Raw genomic sequence first — 17,847 nt, forward strand, 5'->3', positions numbered from 1 at the left:
CTTGAAGAGTGAGCACAACTTCTTCTAGAAGTAGAATGGAAAGAGAAGGGTTTTGTAGAAAAAGTGGAACAGCCTGAATAAAGGCAAAGTGTTATGAAGAAAATACTATACTCGAAAAGTTTGTTTTTTGAAAGTTGATGCCTTAAGCAGAGAACAGTATGAGAAGTAAAATTTCCTTCCATACAGGGATATATTATTACTTCATGCAACAATCATAAAAGGACCACAGGGGTATGCAAGTAAATTAAATTACTTTTTTTAAAGATTGTGAAGTGAAATTTTTCAGTCACATAGAAAAATCTGTCCCTCATGAATCTCTAGTGAAATGCTTTTCTTTCCCAACAGGACCCATTTAAAAGTCTTGGATTAGTTTTTTCCAAGAATTTTATTCATGGAAGCATAAAGAAAGAGTTAAAAGAAATTATATAGTAGCTTATGCTTTTAAACAATGATTTTTAAAAATCTGAAAGATTAGGGCTTTAGGGTAATTTAAATGAAGAGGAAACACCACAAGTAGTCACCTTTTAAGGATTCATTAAACCAAACTTTCATAAAAGCAGAATAGTGGAGGTAGAACCCACAAACTTTTATTCAGTGAACACCTACTGTGTAACGTGCTTTGTTACCAGAGCTGATTTCTGTGGCTTTCTGGCAGCCTGCTGCCTGGGGTAATTCTCCAAACAGCCCAGAGAAGTAGCTATTACCACCCTCCATTTCATAGATGAGGGGACAGAATGCAGAATGGCTAAATAACCAAATAACCTGCTTGGGATGAAAAACAAGACTGAAATCAACTTTAACTTCAAAGTTCACCCTCTTTGCCCAACACAATGCTGTCTCTTATAAGTTGCTTCCCCCCCCACCTTAAGCCATGGGGAAGATGCTCTTCATCAAACACGAAATACAATCCCCAAGAAAGATAGGTCAGATCTCCTAGTGTGTGTGTGTGTGTGTGTGTGTGTGTGTGTGTGTGTGTGTGTGTGTGTTGTGTGTGGAGGGGAGGGTATGCGCGCGCGCGTGAAGTGGGTTCTAGGGCCAACCTATTGTCGTGCGAAGCAATGTTCCCCAGATAGCCCCAGACCACTGTGCCTAGAATTCATTCCATTATAATTAACTCCGGGGTTAACGTATTGTTTCATAAGCCCTGGCTGAAACGCAGATATAGTCCTGGGAAGATTGACACGATCTCAATTACACCTAATTAAAGAGCTGGCTCTTTGACAACTTGACCTGACTGGTCCAGTAGTTGGGAAAGGACGGGGGAGGTCTGCCTGAGGTCTTCGCGCACAGGAAAGCAGATGAGGACCGGGTATCTGAATTGGGGTAGTCGGAGGTTGAAGCTAAACTAAAAACAAACTTTGACTTCTGGACAATTCTCTGGAAAACGGGTGGCGAAAACACCTTGCGCGGGACTGTTCGCAATTCCCATTGACAGGTCTTCCTGGGTTCACCATATTCCAGTCGTGGACGACTGCAGGCATCTACCCCGGCGCAATCAAACTGTGCCACTGCAACCAACACCCTTCCATCGGTCCACAGAAGTCAGGTCCGCAGATTTAACCCTTCCCCTCAAGACTCTTGATTCCGGGGATCCAGCTTATTCCCCCCGCACCGCGCCCGCGCCCGCGCCCCGGACTCCCGGACTGAGCATGCTCAGTCGCCGCTCGCGTGGTGCTCCTAGGGAAACCTCTGCACGCCCTCCCCATCTGCTCTTGGTCGCCTCCCCGCAGTCGGCCGCCCAGGGTGCATCCCGACTTGCTCAGCTCCACGCGACCCAGATTCCTGCCCCGCCCCCGCGCCTCCCGCGCCCGCAGCCGAGTGCGGCAGCCAAGGCCGCCTCTGTCCAGCTTCGGCGCTGGGGACCAACCGCGTCGATTAGGGCCGTGCAGCGCGCAGCCAGAGCGCTGGGGAAAGGCAGAGATGGAGACCGCACTACTGAGCGCTGGGAAGTGCTGAGCCTGTCGCTGTCAAAAGCCCAGGTGAGTAGTGACCCCAGAAGAGCCAAGGGGCAAGGTTAATGTCCTTGAAGAGGAGAGAGGTGGCGGTGAGGACGTCAGGCATAGTGCAAGCTGCGCTCTTTGGGGCGCAGCCAAAATACTAAGGGTTGAAGGCAGAGAGGGGACCTGAATGAAAGTGCACACTACCTCGGTGCAGGAGCTCTGGGGTCACTCGGGATCATAATCCTCCTACCCATCCTGCCCCCTGAGATTTACCCCAGCAGCGCCGCAGGTCAGTGCAGAAGGCTGTTTGCATCTCGGCCTGGGTGCGGGTCGCCTAGCGACTGAACGCCGCGGGAATCGGGTGGGAGGGATCCAAAGCGGAGGCCAAAAATGGGAAGCCGGGACAAAGGGCTGCCTGGGTGGGACGAGTTCCGTATCTCGAGGAACCCTCTGCCCCTGTGGCTTGGTCACTAAGACCGGGCAAGGCAGCTGAGTGGTGGAGTCGCGGGGCTAGCAATAGGGTCGTCGGCGCTTCCACCTAGAGGAGCTGTCTGAGGGGCTGGCGCCTCCTGCAACTGCTGGGAAACTCCGCACTTAGAACAGCTTTCTTTCCAGAGCAGGTAGAATTAAACAGGCAAAAACAGCTCTTAAAAACAGAGCAGCGGAGTGTGGCGGTGGGTCTTGCTGTGTTTCTAAGTGCATTTTCCAAGTGTGGGCACTGGCTGCTCGGGCTCACGGTGTTTCGGCTCAACCTCTAAGCGGCGAGTCCGGTAACACGCCTTATGAATATTTCAGAAACGACCTTACAGTCTCGCTTGCTTCAGATCAAGTTTAATGAATATGTTTGTCAGCCTTTTTTCTCTGCACAGGCAGGTGGAAGCCCCAAACCAGTGCCGTGAACCTTCCAAATTTTATCCCTTTCCCTCACCAAGGAGGAAAAAGATGTCGCTAACACCCAGTGAGCTTTAGATTGGTACCATAAATTGAACCTGTCATTTGGAAAGACCAAATTTGGGCAGGCATCCAGGCATTGTTCTGCATCTCTGCAGTGTGTGCAGTATTGTGCCGGTCGCTTGACAACCGTCCTTTAACTGGTGCTGCCAATATGGTGGAAAGAAGGTAGTGTGCTAGTATTTGGATAAACATCTTAATTCATTATCATCCTACGACAACACGTAGTTACAGCAGACTTAGTCATTCCCTCTCTAGAAGTTTTCTCTGAGGACAGTCTAGTTGAAATTTTGGCAAAGGCACACTTTTGTACATCCCTCTACATTGGGAGATCTCTCTCCTTAATCTCTTTCATGGGAATAAGAAACAGATGCCTTCTCTTTGCGACATCACTGTTAAGAACACTGAGAGAAGAACCCATTACTGTGGGGAACTTTCAGAATTGGAACAGGTTAGGGCATCTTTCCCTACACTTTGGAATATAGCTTCCATTGCACCATCACCCTTAATCAGAAAACAGGCACAAGCACACACAGTTAGTACTCCAAGATGGTACTCCTTTCTCCCCCTCTCCACTTAATATTCTAAAAGATCCATAAGGAATTTCTCTGTTGACCAAAATATGAAGCCACCCAGATGATGAAAGAAGAACTCTTTTTCTCTTGCCAGCCCAAACACCGTGAGGCTGAATCTCTCCCATTTACAGATGTTTCACATTTAGGGAGGGCTCTCCCCACAAAGACCTACTGCAGTTACATCACTGGCTCCACCTCTGCCTGCCAGGCTTTTTCCCAGTCTGTTAGTGAGGACAGTATGCATTGCTGTGCTTGATTAATGAAGAAAAGAAATCCCAAAATAAGAGCTTTACTTATGTTTCTTATTGTATATACCTGGTTTACTTGAAAATAGGACATTTTCAAAAATTGTTATTAATACATACAGCCAGGACTTAACTCAGGCATAGTAATAACTCTATGAACATTAGCTTTTCAAGAGATTTTGAGCCAACATCACAGAATTCTTTGTATAAAATTGATAGATGGTATTAAAAAGGAATTTTATGACATTAACACAGTAAGTGAAAATATTATATAATAACCAGCATTTCCTAAAGTGTGTTTTTGAGCTACTCAGAAGTAAACCCAGCTGCATTAACATACATAAAATCTAACTAACTGAGAAGTTTGCAGAGCTCACATATGAACCTCAGGTGTCTTAAGGAAGCATTCCCTGAGTCCTTCGAGAATTTTAAACAGTCACTAGTAGAGGTGCCAGATTTAGCAAATAAAATATCCACCCTTCCCAGTTAAATTTGAACTCCAAATCAGTGAATACTGTTTTAATTTAAATATATTCCATACAATATTCGAGATTTATTTATGCAAAAAAATTAGTTGTTTATGTGAAATTCAGTTTAGACAGGACAGCCTGTTTTTTTTTTCCCCCAGCAACTCTAGTTAATGGAAACGTTTTATTCCTCCTTTTTGGGTCACTTATGGGTTGAAAAAAAATAAAGTAGAGCAGAAATCATATGCTATTCTGTAGACAATCTGGGACAAGCTTAGTGCTGGTTTAAAGCTATTGAAAATAACCCTTGCTTTAAAATGAGTAGTTTCAGTTCCATATGTATTTGCTGAATACCTCTGTTTGCTAGGTTTTGTGGGAGGTGCCAAGGATCCAAAGTTGAAAAGAAGTGGGGTAGGGCAGGGATTTACAACATAAGATGTAGAATTTGCCATGCCAAAAGCAGGAGGTGAGAGGAAGTGGGTCTGCTGTAGGAGCCTGAGAGAGACATTGAATTCTGCTGGACAGCTCCAATCAGGGAGTGAGATGCCCAGGAATTTTGACAGGGCTGGCTTTGAATATGAGTGTGAGATCTTGTCCTGGAAGAAAAGAAAGTCATGGGTTTGTGGATAGTGGAATAGAGCTGGAAGTTGAAGAATTTTACATGATGGTCTCAAAGACACAGTGGCCTGCTGAGAATGAGGGAAGGGAGACGGAGAATCTAAAAGAAAGAGTGGAAGTCGTTGCTGATGGGAGAAAGTTGAAAAGAAAAAGTGCAGGGACTGGTACATGGAGCTTAGGTGAACGCATCTCATTGCATTTTAACTAATACTCGGAGTGCTCTTTCAGTATTCCACTACTATCCTGGTCTCCTCAGGTAAAAAGTCATGATGTGATGACACAATATTGGAATGCATTATTTGAAATTTTATTACTTTTTTATAAAAGCGGATATTTACATGTAATGTTTGAGATGCTGATCAATATTCAGTTTGCTTTTGGCACAAATTCCTGAAATAAGATAAGCAGATGTTTTGGTGTTAGAAAATCTGTTGCTTCAAGTAGGAAAAAAAAAAACATTAAATTGCTATCATTTTCTGATTTGGTTGATCCATCTTTAAGGAAGCAGATTTTGATGATGAGAAGAATGTATATTTTACAGAAATAGCACTATATGAAAATGACCATATGCTTGTAGTATCCAAGAGTACCTACTTAGCGTTTTCCAAATGCAATTAAGCAGAAGCACACCGGCATACATTTGTGTCTTTGAGGACTCAGAAGTACTTTCACAATTACTTAGGATGATAAGATTACAGGGAAGTCTAAGATCAAACCAACACAGTCTAGGCAGAGAACAGTAACTCATTTCTTGAATATTCCAAATGGAAAAACTACAACAACTGATAATAGAGTACCTTTCTAGATTGTACTGCTGTCAACAAATTTAGAATAGGGACCATCCTTCAGAAGGCCCTCATCATATACTTGGGTATCCATCCATGTGTATGGTTAAATTTTCTCTTCATATTTTATAATAAATTCTTGAAACCACAAAAAGTACTGTAAGCAAAAAACCTAATGAGTAGTTCATTTAAATTCAGAGTATTTTTTAAAAATTTCAGAGTATTTACTAAAGACAGAATGTGAATTGAGCACACAGTTTCAGTTGAGGCTCTCCCTGTGGATAGTCCATGTAAGCTGTCATAAGGTTTTTTGGTTTTGTTTTTGTGCCAGTGAACTCAGGGGCATTTAACCACTGAGCCACATCCTAGCCCTTTTTTAATATTTTACTTAAAGACATTCTCACTACGTTGCTTAGGACCTCACTATGTTGCTGAGGCTGGCTTTGAACTTGCAATCCTCCTGCCTCAACCCTTCAAACCACTGGGGTTACAGGTATGCACCACTGCACCCAGCAGGGACTTTCTTATCAAATAATTATCCTTCAAAATATGGAAGGTATTTATTTACTCTGTTCCTCTTTGCAGTATCAGCCAAACATGCTCTACCTAAGTATTTTGACAGTATATGTAAAAAGTGATCAGGACATATTTAAGTTGCTAAAAATTCGAGGCACTAAGACCATAGGTTTTATTTTCAGCAAGGTTTCAGCTTATGAAAGAAAGACTTTATTGATCTCCGATGACAATTTATGTGAACCATCACCCAGGGAGAACCTCAACTGAAATTGTGTGCTCAGTTCACATTCCAAGTCCTTAGTAAACACTCTGAATTTAAAGATCCTGAAGACAGAATGTTTTTGAATTCTGGGAGTTTTTAACATCTCAGCTCACTTATGCTGACCATGAGCAAATCGAACCATATTTTACATCAGTTTTTGTGTTACAAATTGGAAGATATGAACATTAAATATAATAATATTGTGTCAACTCCAATCTATCTATAAATGAACTTTAAATGTTGCTAGAGCTTTAAGGATGGATAGCTTTACTCTTAATGAAATTAGACAATTTATATGTCTGTGTACTCTGTGATGTTTCAGATTCATTGAAATAATTTACAAATTAAGTTTTCCCTTCTTTTGGTACAAAGTGAGATGATTGTGATAAATCCCTAAGGAAAGCTCACTAAATTCCCTTTTTAAAAATCAGTCTCAAACAAGTTTATGACTGCAGATTCAAAGTTCTTTACATAGCTTTTAAATGTAGCTTCCATTTTAATTTTGGGATTAGGAGTTGGCTAATTAAAATGCTTGGTATAAGAGTTTATTTCAGTTACTGTAATTCTCCTTCCTACTTTCCCTTGTGCAAGTAGTTGGTGAAAAGCTGCCATATGTTCTGAAGGTTTCATTCATGATGAAGCTAATAATTTATTTATTCCACAGCTGTTTTTTTGGTTTAACAGATATCAACATCGACATAAACTCTGTTCCCTAAATCTTTTTCACTTCACCAGTTAGCCTTATAAATATTTAAAATATAAATCAATCTCTAGAGTTAATTTACTATACATTTCTTCTTTTTTCCTTTGAAAGGAGCAGAGGAATATTTTACCCCTCCAGCATTTGAAAGTCAGCTTTTCTAAAGATTCTATATTTCAGTAGAACACTTACATTTTAATTTCAGATTGTCTTTGGCCTTAGAATCCATTAAATTAGCAAAAATATAAACGAATGCTTTCAGTTGAGAGGTTTAATTATACATTCTCTTAAAATGCTAAACATTTATCAAAATTGTTTCAATTGGGGCTGGGGATATAGCTCAGTTGGTAGAGTGCTTGCCTTGCAAGCACAAGGCCCTGGGTTCAATCCCCAGCACCTGCCTAAAAAATACTGTTTCAATTGGAGTGTGTGTTTATATATATATATATATATATATATATATATATATATATATATATATATAATTGATCATAATTTTAAAAGCCTTCATTCAAATACCTAACATGGAATTTTGACTTCATATTCTGTCTCATGTATGATGTGTATGTAAATAGCCCAATGTGTGAACCCAATAAATGAAAATCAAGATTTATAAAACAGATGGATTAGGTTATAGTCTTTGCTTCACTGAAGAGTTCTGTAAAGTACCAAATAAATCCCCCCACTATTCCTGTAAATTGCAGATAACCTGAAATATTTAAAATAGAGTCAGACTCATACAATTTTTACATATACACAATCCATCTGGAACATAGTTATCAACTAGGCTCTTAAATAATCTTTGTGAGTGAAATGCAGAAATGAGGATTTGATCTTATGGGATGTGATCTTATAGCCGGGCTAATCAGCTGTATCCAAAGAGTGTTCATAGAGGTAGAAGCCAACATAGAAGATTTTTGTTGGCCTGCCTTAGAGTTCTTTTCTTGACCATAACATTTCTACAATTTTATAAATGATTCAAATATGCAGAGATCATCTCAAAAAGCTCAAAAAGCAGTGAATTTGGATAACAAACAGATTCCAACTTGATGTCTCTTAGCTTACAGCAAGAACTGAAGCTAAGATTATATTTTCAAAAGGAGTATTGTGAGGTTCATTTAGGTTCTAAAATCAGTCACCAAGAACTGAGTTTGGAAGTCCTAGTTTACCAACAATTGGATAGTAAAAACTCCTTTCAGTTCACTTGAGTATTAGCTAACAGTACAGAAGAAAGTATGGCTATACTTTGGTTGGACTCATAGATGAATAAAACCTCAGAAGACCTCAAAAGCATCTCCTAAATCTGGTTATACAGTTTACATTGAGTTTCCAGGTACTTATAAACAAACCCACCAATGTCTAATTCAGCCTTACTAACATATATGTAACTATTGCACTTCATTTCCTTGATTTATAATGAATATATAACATTATTTCCTCGGCAATTGACTGATTATAACAAAATAAATGTGTCTACTCTGTAACTACTATTAGGTTAAAGTGTCAATTTCCAGACATTTTTAAATTATATAAGGTATTTGAAATTCTTAGTTCCAAATGATGATATTTATTTTGAGTAGCTATAAAACAGCTAAGTGTCCAATAAATTGCACAGTGCACGTAATCGAAAATGACAGGTGAATATGTGTATGCTCTCAGTGTACTCTATGTGTACTCTGTCATTGTTCTGGATTATGTTTTACCTTCAAAAGTGTTTGTTTATAATGTAGAATGGACACTCGTTACTCCTTTCAAACACTGCCCTGTCCCATGTTGGGGACTGTATTAGTCAAGATTCTCAGAGAAATGGAACCAATAGGAAATACATATAAAAGAGCTGTATTGTGAAGAATTGTCAGCTGAGAAATCCCATGATACACTGTGTGCAAGATGGAGATCCAGGGAAGCTATAGAGTAATTCTAGTTCAAGGGCAAGAAAAGACCAATGTCTCAGGTCAGTGGGCAAGGAGCTCATTTCTCCTTCTTTTGCTCTCTTTCAGTTTTTAGTTCTCTTCGGGGCCCTCAACAGATGGGATGATGCTTACCTACATTGGAGAGCACAATCTATTTTACCAAGTCCACCAATTCAAATGCTAATCTCATCCAAAAATTTCCTTACGGACTTCCCAGAAATAATGTTTAATCTGGGTACTCTATGGCCAAAACCTGACACATAAAACCAGCCATTACAGGGATTCTCCTGCATTATGAGGCAGAACCTTTCCCAGACATCCTTGCACCAAAAACATGGGCCTACAGTGTATGCTCTGGTGGCTGATGTGATCCCTTACTCAATGCTGGAGGATCAGTGGGGACAGTACCAGTCTGTGCCTGGTGGTGGCAGTAGAGGTGTCTTTACTGGGCTGGTTCTAAGTCATCATTTCAAGCATTATTTTTGGCTATATAACCTGCAAACCTAGTTCCCTAGCCCACCTGGAAATTCTGTGAGTTACCTATCACCAGATGAAATTCCTTTTCTGCTTGAATAGGCAGAATTAGTTCCTGTTTTTGAATAATACACCATGAGTGGTACAAGGTTTAAGTCCATGTTTACAGAGGTGTATTTGTCAGTCACTGGGACCTACTGAGCACACAGCACTCTGAAAGGCACTCTGTGTTTATTGTTTATCTTAAGTATTTATGAGCTAAGGCACCTTGCTTGGTATTGGACAAAAAGAGAGTTATACAAAGCTGGTATCTTCAAACTAGTGATATGGGGTTAGTAGGAGGAGGTAGGGATACCACTGGCAAACTTAAGGTGAAGATAAATATTATAAATTTATAGTTCAGTTGATTTTAAAGATTGATTTAGTATGGAGGGAAGAGTTGGAATAAGAAAGAATACTTTTCAGGAAAATAAATATTATGCTTCATCAATTTCAAGAGGCAAATTTTTCCTTTCATTTTAACATCATAAAATTAGGGAGTATTGTTAATGTAAATTAGGAAGTATTGTAATGTGTCACATCTTAATTGCCTCTTTCATCTGCTCAATTCATCTATATTTCGCTGAACCTAAGATGCCATTGATATACACTATTTTGAACCACTAAGTAAAACCTCATTGTGTAAATAATGACTGTGCCTAACAGCATATTGAGAGCTATAGACAAGAGGATTCAAAGAGACCTAAAGAGAACAAAGTCAGTCATGGAAATGATGTGAGTTAAACACCAAATTATTTATTTTTATTGTGTTTCATAATCTCACAAAGTCATTAAAGAGTAATCAATTTACCTTTAACTTCTGTTATGAACAAATTCAGGTGCTAATCATCATAATCTTTCTTGGCTGTAGAAATTGTTAGCATATTTGCAATGATTCTCAATTTTGTGGATAATACCTGTTTTGATTCCTTTTTATTTGGAAAATTTTGTATATAAGCACGAGTAGGCAGACTAGTGTGATGGATCCCAATATCCAAAAATCATTAGCCCATAACCAATGCTGTTTGATATCTAACCAAACTTAGCCTCTTTGCACCCATTTTGTTTTGAAGCAAATTCCAGGTACCATCTTTTCATTTGTATACATTTCAGTGTGTATCTCTAAAAGATAAGGACGTTTAAAAAATACATAGTCTGTCAGGGGGCTGGGATGTAGGTCAGTGGTAGAGCATTTGCCTAGTGTACATAAGGTCCTGCATTCAATATCCAGCACTGAAAAAGATAAAAAATGCATAATCACAATATCTTTTTTAAACCTCTGGAAAAATAATTTGTGGTACTTTCTTAGTAAATGAAATTTTTATTCATTTTAACTCTGTTTTAACCTTTATTTTTTTCTTTGGAGGTTTTTAAAAGGAAAACTGAATTAGGTGTACTTCAATGTCTGCTGATTTCTATTTATGAAATTTGTATAATGCTGAAAAGTTATATTATAGGTCTGCAATATTCATCTTCATTTTTTTTTTGTGTGGTGCTGGGAATTGAACCCAGGGCCTCATGCATGCAAGGCAAGCACTCTACCAACTGAGCTATATCCCCAGCCCTATCTTCATATTTTCATTCTGTTACTTTATTTTAACTATATTCTCTCATTGAGGATTTATACAAAGAATACTCTTGTTATTTCCAATGCAGTCTCCAGAAAAGTCATCTTTCCCTTTATGATTTTTGGTCTCCAAAGGAGTATTCATAATTACTGTATCTGATTACATGGTCATTCTGGTAGCTAATGAGCATTTATCACATTGAACAATGTCAACATTTCTTAACTCAAACTTCCACATTCCTATTAAATACTTCCCATGCATCTTTTATGTCAAATCCAACACAATCCTGCAATGTGTGGTCTGGTTGGATACTGTTCTAGAAGTAGCTTGCATTTGTTAAATGTGTACATTTGTTGTACACAACACTCTGGTTCCTTGAGGCTTAGTTTTTTTGCTTTTCAAAAGAGTGGGTAATAATGGATAAAGAAAATGTGGTGTATATATATATATATATTTATAATGGAATATTACTCAGCTTTAAAGAAGAATGAAAGTATGACATTTGCTGGTAAGTGAATGGAGTTGGAGAACATCATACTAAGCGAAATAAGTCAAACCCAAAAAACCAAAGACTGAATGTTCTCTCTGATATGCAGATGCTAATTCACAATAAGGGGGTGGGTACAAGGAAAGAATAAAGTAACTTTATATTAGGTAGAGGGGAGTGAAGGGAGGAAAAGAGGCATGAAGATAGGAAGGATAGGAGAGTGAAACAGACATTATTACCTCGTGTACATATACGACTGCACGACTGATGTGATCCTACAATATGTACAATCAGAAAAATGAGAAATTACACTCCATTTATGTATGATCCATCAAAATGTATAAAAGCATTCTACTGTCATGTACAACTGATTGGAACAAATAAAAAAATTAATATTAAAAACATAGAAGAGTGGGTAAGTGTTTATTGGTATTGGCTCTCAAGAGTGACTAGTGCCTCTGCTTGGGTGGACAGTGTGTGTGTGTGTGTGTGTGTGTGTTACTGGGAATTGAACACAGAGCCTCACACATGCTAGGTAAGTACTCTATCACTGAGCTACATTTGCACCCCTTTTTAAAATTATGAGTCAGGGTCTCACTAAGTTGCCCAGGCTTGCCTTGGACTTGTGATCCTCCTGCCTCATTCTCCCAAGTAGTTAGGATTATAGGTGTGTGCCTGGGCACCCAGCAGCATTTTTTTAAGTTTAATTTTTATTTATATTAAATTCACACTTTCACACCATTTAAAACATCATGGTTTGGGTATGGTGGCACACACTTACAATCCCAGTGACTTGGGAGGCTGAGGCCAGAGGATCATGCATTTGAGCCCAGCCTCAATAACTTAGTTGAGACCTTGTCTCCAATTTTTTAAAAAAAGGGTGGAGGAAACTTGGAATGTAACTCAATGGTAAAGTGCCCCTGGGTTCAATACCCAGTACAAAAAAAAAATCATTGTATTGCAGGTCTTACAATAGAAAGACAGCAGCCTTCATGCCCTCATCCATCTCTACTCCAGATTTCTGTTTCTCAAGAGAACCCACTTTAATTTTTTTAACTGTTTATTCTGCAGTATTCTACCATTTATATTGACAGGTTTTTTGTTGTTGCTTTGGTTTGATTTGGTTTTTGGGTTTTTTGTTTGTTGGTTGGTTGGTTGGTTGGTTGGTACTAGGAATTTAACCCAAGGATGTTTTACCTCTGAGCTTTGTCCCCAGTCCTTTTCATTTTTCTACTTTGAGACAGCGTCTCACTAAGTTGCTAAGGCTAGCCTTGGACATGTGATCCTATCTGACTCCTGAGTTCTGACTGCTACTTCTCAATATTTTAAAGGTATCAGGTCTACTGACCTTCTACTACAGACACAAAGCTTTACCTTTCACACCTCATATTCATCCACTTTTCCTTCTTCAATTCTCTCAATATCACTATTGTACTAAATAAATATTCAATGTTTGTTGACACTGTAAATCACTCAGCAAACATCTGTGAAGTCTTGTATCATCATAGCTCTAAAGTGAGTTAAAAACTATTTTTTTTATTGGTTTCACAGTAGAAGTCATTTCAAAGCCCCATCTAATAGTCTGCTTCATAAATGAATTCTATTAGCTCCTCCATGTGGTCAGGGTTAGGAGTTGCCTTAAGAGCAAGGTACCCCACTTGCCTCCAAGTTCCTGAAGATGTTCCAATATACTCAGATGTTCCTGTCAATGTTTCTAGATAAATGCCTTCACTGTGTTCTGATTACATGAAAGCAAACATTTTGCCAAAAGCATCACTCTGTAGTGATATAACTGTATCCACTTAATTTTTTATGCAGATGTTAAGTCTACCATTTTTTTATTGTGACTTTATTTAGAAATTTTATTTTTAAAACTGGAATACATAATTGAGAACATATAAAATCTAGAATTTTTTGTGCCAAATGGATTGATGATCATTATATTTGGAAATTTCCTATTCTTTCGTAGATCCAACAGATTTCATCAACTCTATTCCCTCTACCACCCCACACTCTGCTGCCTCTGTGAACCAGTTTCTGGACGTGGGTGACCACGATGAAAGTCAGAAAACCACTGTACTTTTGAAACAGATCATAAGTAAATTTACAGGCAGCCCTGATTTCTGGATTGGCATGGACCTCCATTGCTATAAATCACAAAAATAAACTCTGGATGAGTGTTTTATTCCCAAAAAAGGGAGGAAAAAAAAAAAAAAAAAAACCCTGTTAGATGACATTTTAGTGAATATCAGCAGAGAGTTTTTCAAGCTAATTGTCAGAGAAGGAGGAATGGAAGATTCTGGAATGTGACCTCAGGGAGATCATTATGTAGGAGCATTATACCTCTAATGCGATGTGCCGGGTAGCGTGTGTGAATTGTAAATGCACAATTTGAAAGATTTTTCATTACTCTGGGGTGGTAATTTTTCATAATGCTTACTTTCTTTCCTCATCTGCATATCTGTATAAAGTCAGAAATTATGTTTCTTTCATACATGCTTCAAATACTCAGAGCCTTAGAAAATGTTTTTCTTCTTTATTTTCCATTCCCTTTCCCTCCCTTCTTTGTCTTTTTATTCCATATGGTAAAATTTTATTACATTATGTCCTTGAAGACCACAGGTTCCCCAGCTTTCTGGGTTTCCCTGGCATTGACAGAATGCTCCTTAGGACCTTATGAAATATGAAGCAAGATGAAAACATTTGCTGTCTGAATTTGTTCATTCAGACCCATCTATTCATTCATCCAACCTGAATCTGATGCTAGGCCCAGTTGATTTAAGACTGACCCTTTTGTGTTGTTTCTGGTTTGCCTGAGCCAACGCCCAGTCCCTCAGGCAGGTGGCTCTTCCCAAGTACTGCTTATCCTCAAACCATCTGTGCCCTCGCCTGGTGTGCCCACACAGACGTGTTTCCTGCTGGCAGGCTTGTTTGGAAGAGCTTTTTCAAATTTATTGAAAATCATCACAGGCATGCATACTTTCAGGCATGATAAAGAGCTAATGGGAGCTGGAAGCTGATTTAAACACATATTTAAACTACACTGGCTTCAGGTATCTGCTAGCTTTGGCCTTTACCAGAATACTTGCCTTTCATTTCCAGCTTACCTTCTCCACCCAGTTACAGTTCTTGCTGAAGAAGTAGAGAACAGAATAGAAGGTTAAATCTGTTTCTGCTAAATTCCCAAACCTCTGCCTGATGGCCTGATTAAGGGGTTTCACCATTACGATCTTATTGCATTCCAGAGTACCACAAATACATATTGTTAGACCAAGTAACAAGTTCCTATAGGAGTTCCCCAAGGTAGCTCCCTGACACTAGGTTTTGAAGTGCATGTATATACCTAGACTTGATTATCCCTAGCTCTGCCGTTTAGTCTCAAGTGAATAAGCTATGCATTCTCTGCTCTCTGGTATCAACCCAGAATTGTGCCTCAGTGGTCTCCAGAGGCAGCACAGGACAGTTATGAGTAGCACTGCCTCTGGAACCAGATGGCATGGGTTTGATCTCAGCTCTGCCACATACTAGCTATGCCATGTGACCTTGGAACATTCCTTAACCTCTCTGTGTCTTAATTTCCTCAGCCAAATAATGAAAATAATGATCACTATCCACTTCATAAAATGTAATGTTAAGATTAAGTGAGCTAATATAAGTAAAGCCCATAAAATAGTGCCTTGAACATTGGCAAGTACTGTGTAAATATTAGCTGTTATTATTAATTTCACAAAACCTTAAGCTAAGAATTTTTTAAATTAGATTTTTTTTGATTTTTGGAAATAATAGTTCAGGCCTTTTTATTTTCCTTTTGCTTGGATATTTGACTTCAAACCTCAAGAAGTGAAAGTAAGAGGCAGAAAGAGTCCTTTGCTCAGAATGTATAAATGAATGTGTAAAACTTTAAAGGTTTGGAAACCAGTTTTTTTTTATTTAAACAACATGCTAATATTATTTTGCATTATATTTTGGGGTTAGCTGCCCCACATTTTCTCTAAGAGCACAAAAAAGATGAACCAAAAAGTTAAACTGAAATATCATCATCCCCAGGGAGAAGAGGGATGTGAGAAGTTAGTAACTAAATTGAAGAAAGAAAAAGAAGGAGCTATTTTCTCTTTCTTTGTGGTTTCCTTCCATCAATTTCCCTTCAAAAGTACAAATACCCTATTGTTATATTGTGTGCTTGTGTGAATGTGTAACAACAAATCCTATCAATATGTACAACTATAATGCACCAATAAAAAATGCAGAAAAAAAAGTACACATACCACATTTGAGAGCAAAAGTTGAGTGAAAGTTCTTGGTTTGTGAAACTCCTATATGAGTGGCTCTAGTTCACTTGTTTTGAATAGTTTTGGAAAGGAGGGAAGGTCCTTGTTACAATGATGTCACAGTAGCTGCAACTAAAAGGAAACAGCAAGATCCATTGTACTCTGAAGGTATTACAAGGTCACAGAAGATGATTGACATCTGTTGGCCTTACTCAGAGTAATAGTGAGAACTTTCTGCTCATTGTAAAGTCAAGGGATAGGATCTGATTGTAGGAAGGAATTTGTAAAATAGACAAGTTACTCTTAAGAAGGAGTTAAGACACTAATCAACAGATTTTCCCTGAAGTTCCTTGCAGCTCCACACCAGATGGCTGGCTCCCCTACCTCCAGCTTACAGATCCTGGAGGTAGAGATGGATCAGGAGGGTCTGGACTGCTGAGTAGGCTGGATGGAAGGGACACACTGTGACCCTCTCTCCCCCATGGACCTGTCCATTGCCCAAGGATCACCACCTGCCTGAAAATGGGAGTATTTTCCCTCTCTAAGAAACAAACTCCAGGGTAACAGTTGCATTTCTGGGGGCTGTGGAGATAGCTCACTGGTAGAGTGCTTGCCTTGTAAGCACAAGGCCCTGAGTTCGACCCCCAGCACCCCCCCCCCAAAAAAAAAAAAACAGTTGCATTTCTGTATTGCATTCAGTTCTTTTCAGGATAGAGTTGTTTGTTGTTTAGCTCTGGGAAAACAAACAAACGATGTCAGTGGAGACAGACTCTGCCTAAATTCAACATAGCCACCTCTCCAGATTTGCTGATCTTCTCATCCCTAAATTTTATTTTTTTTTTAAATGTTCTTTATACAACATTTTCTAAACTCTGGGATAATCCCAAATCAGGCAGATTATAGAATGAAACAGTATTTACTTTGTGGATTGTCTTTTTTGTACATATAAACATAATGAGTCCACAAGTATTTTGGTTTTTACAGGCAATATGGAATTTGAAAGGGCTCCATAGAAAGTAGGTTTTTCTCTCATGTAGGAATTAATATTTTTAAAGAAAGAAGTTCTGCCCCCTCTAGTTGAGTCTCTTAATTCATTCCCTGGAATGTTCAATGGATAGGTGGACTTCTAAGAGGTAGGGTTACCCCGAAGTATGTGGTACTTTGCAAAGAACTTCAGGGGGCTTCTTGCTCAAAGGAGACAGGGCAAGTCCCCTGATGTCAGGTGGGAGGATGAGTTTTCAGAAGTAGCAGACCACTCGTTGCTGTCTCTTTCCTCTCAGCTGGAAAAAAAAAAATAATGAAAAGGCAGGTAACACCATAGCCCAGCACTGCAGTGTCAACTGATCTCTAGGGGTGTTTGATCTGGCAAGCACGATCATTTGATCCTTCCCTTTGGATGAGTTCAGGGCAGTGTCTTTGCACACATGGAGAGAAATTACTACAGTACACTGATGGGTTTAGAAACCCAGGATTGTGATCATATTCTTTATTTTTGGTTAAAATATGATACACAGATTTTTTTTTTTTCCATTTAGGAGACTTGCTGTTTGGTTTTTTTTTTTTAGTGTTGTTATTGTTGATGTTGTTAAAGAAGTACATGTTTCTACAAAGATACAACATTCATTTTGACAAATATATATTGAGTGCTTATTGTGCCATGTGTTACACCGTTTCAGGAGTCCAGAGGAGAAAGAAGCGAAACAGATCATCTTGGAACACTTTATTAGAGATTTAAAATATAGCTCATAATTCTGATGTCCATCCCAGGATAAAACCCCTTTGGAGAGGATGTCATGCCAAAGGGATAGCACACAGCAATTTTCATGTGTTCCTTGATTACTAAGAAGCAGGTAGCATAAAAGTTAAGAAAATAGTGAACTTTTTAAAAATGAAACAAACAAAAAAGTTAATATCTATATCTCTCAATTAGTGAAACAGATATAAACCAAGTAACTAACTTACATTTTACCAAGTTAGAGTTAATAGGCTGGTGTATAAAACACATGAGAAGTTTATAGGCCACTTTTTTTTTAGAGTAC

The 17,847-nt window shown here is 38.8% G+C and overlaps 1 protein-coding gene across 4 annotated transcripts in view; it reads left to right on the forward strand.

The window, feature by feature from the left end:
* The first annotated feature begins 1,675 nt into the window (after positions 1-1,675).
* ELMOD1 (ELMO domain containing 1) overlaps positions 1,676-17,847 on the forward strand; it is a 67,561-nt gene continuing 51,389 nt past the window's right edge. For 3 of the 4 annotated variants that reach the window (XM_079101633.1, XM_079101634.1, XM_079101632.1), the window contains exon 1: positions 1,677-1,979. The gene's annotated coding sequence lies outside the window, so the exon portion shown is untranslated. Of the gene's footprint in view, positions 1,980-17,847 lie in introns of all 4 variants that reach the window. The other variant, XM_079101635.1, reaches the window with a different exon arrangement.

This window comes from Sciurus vulgaris (genome assembly GCF_902686455.1).
Source record: "Sciurus vulgaris genome assembly, chromosome: 11".
Lineage (NCBI taxonomy): Eukaryota > Metazoa > Chordata > Mammalia > Rodentia > Sciuridae > Sciurus > Sciurus vulgaris.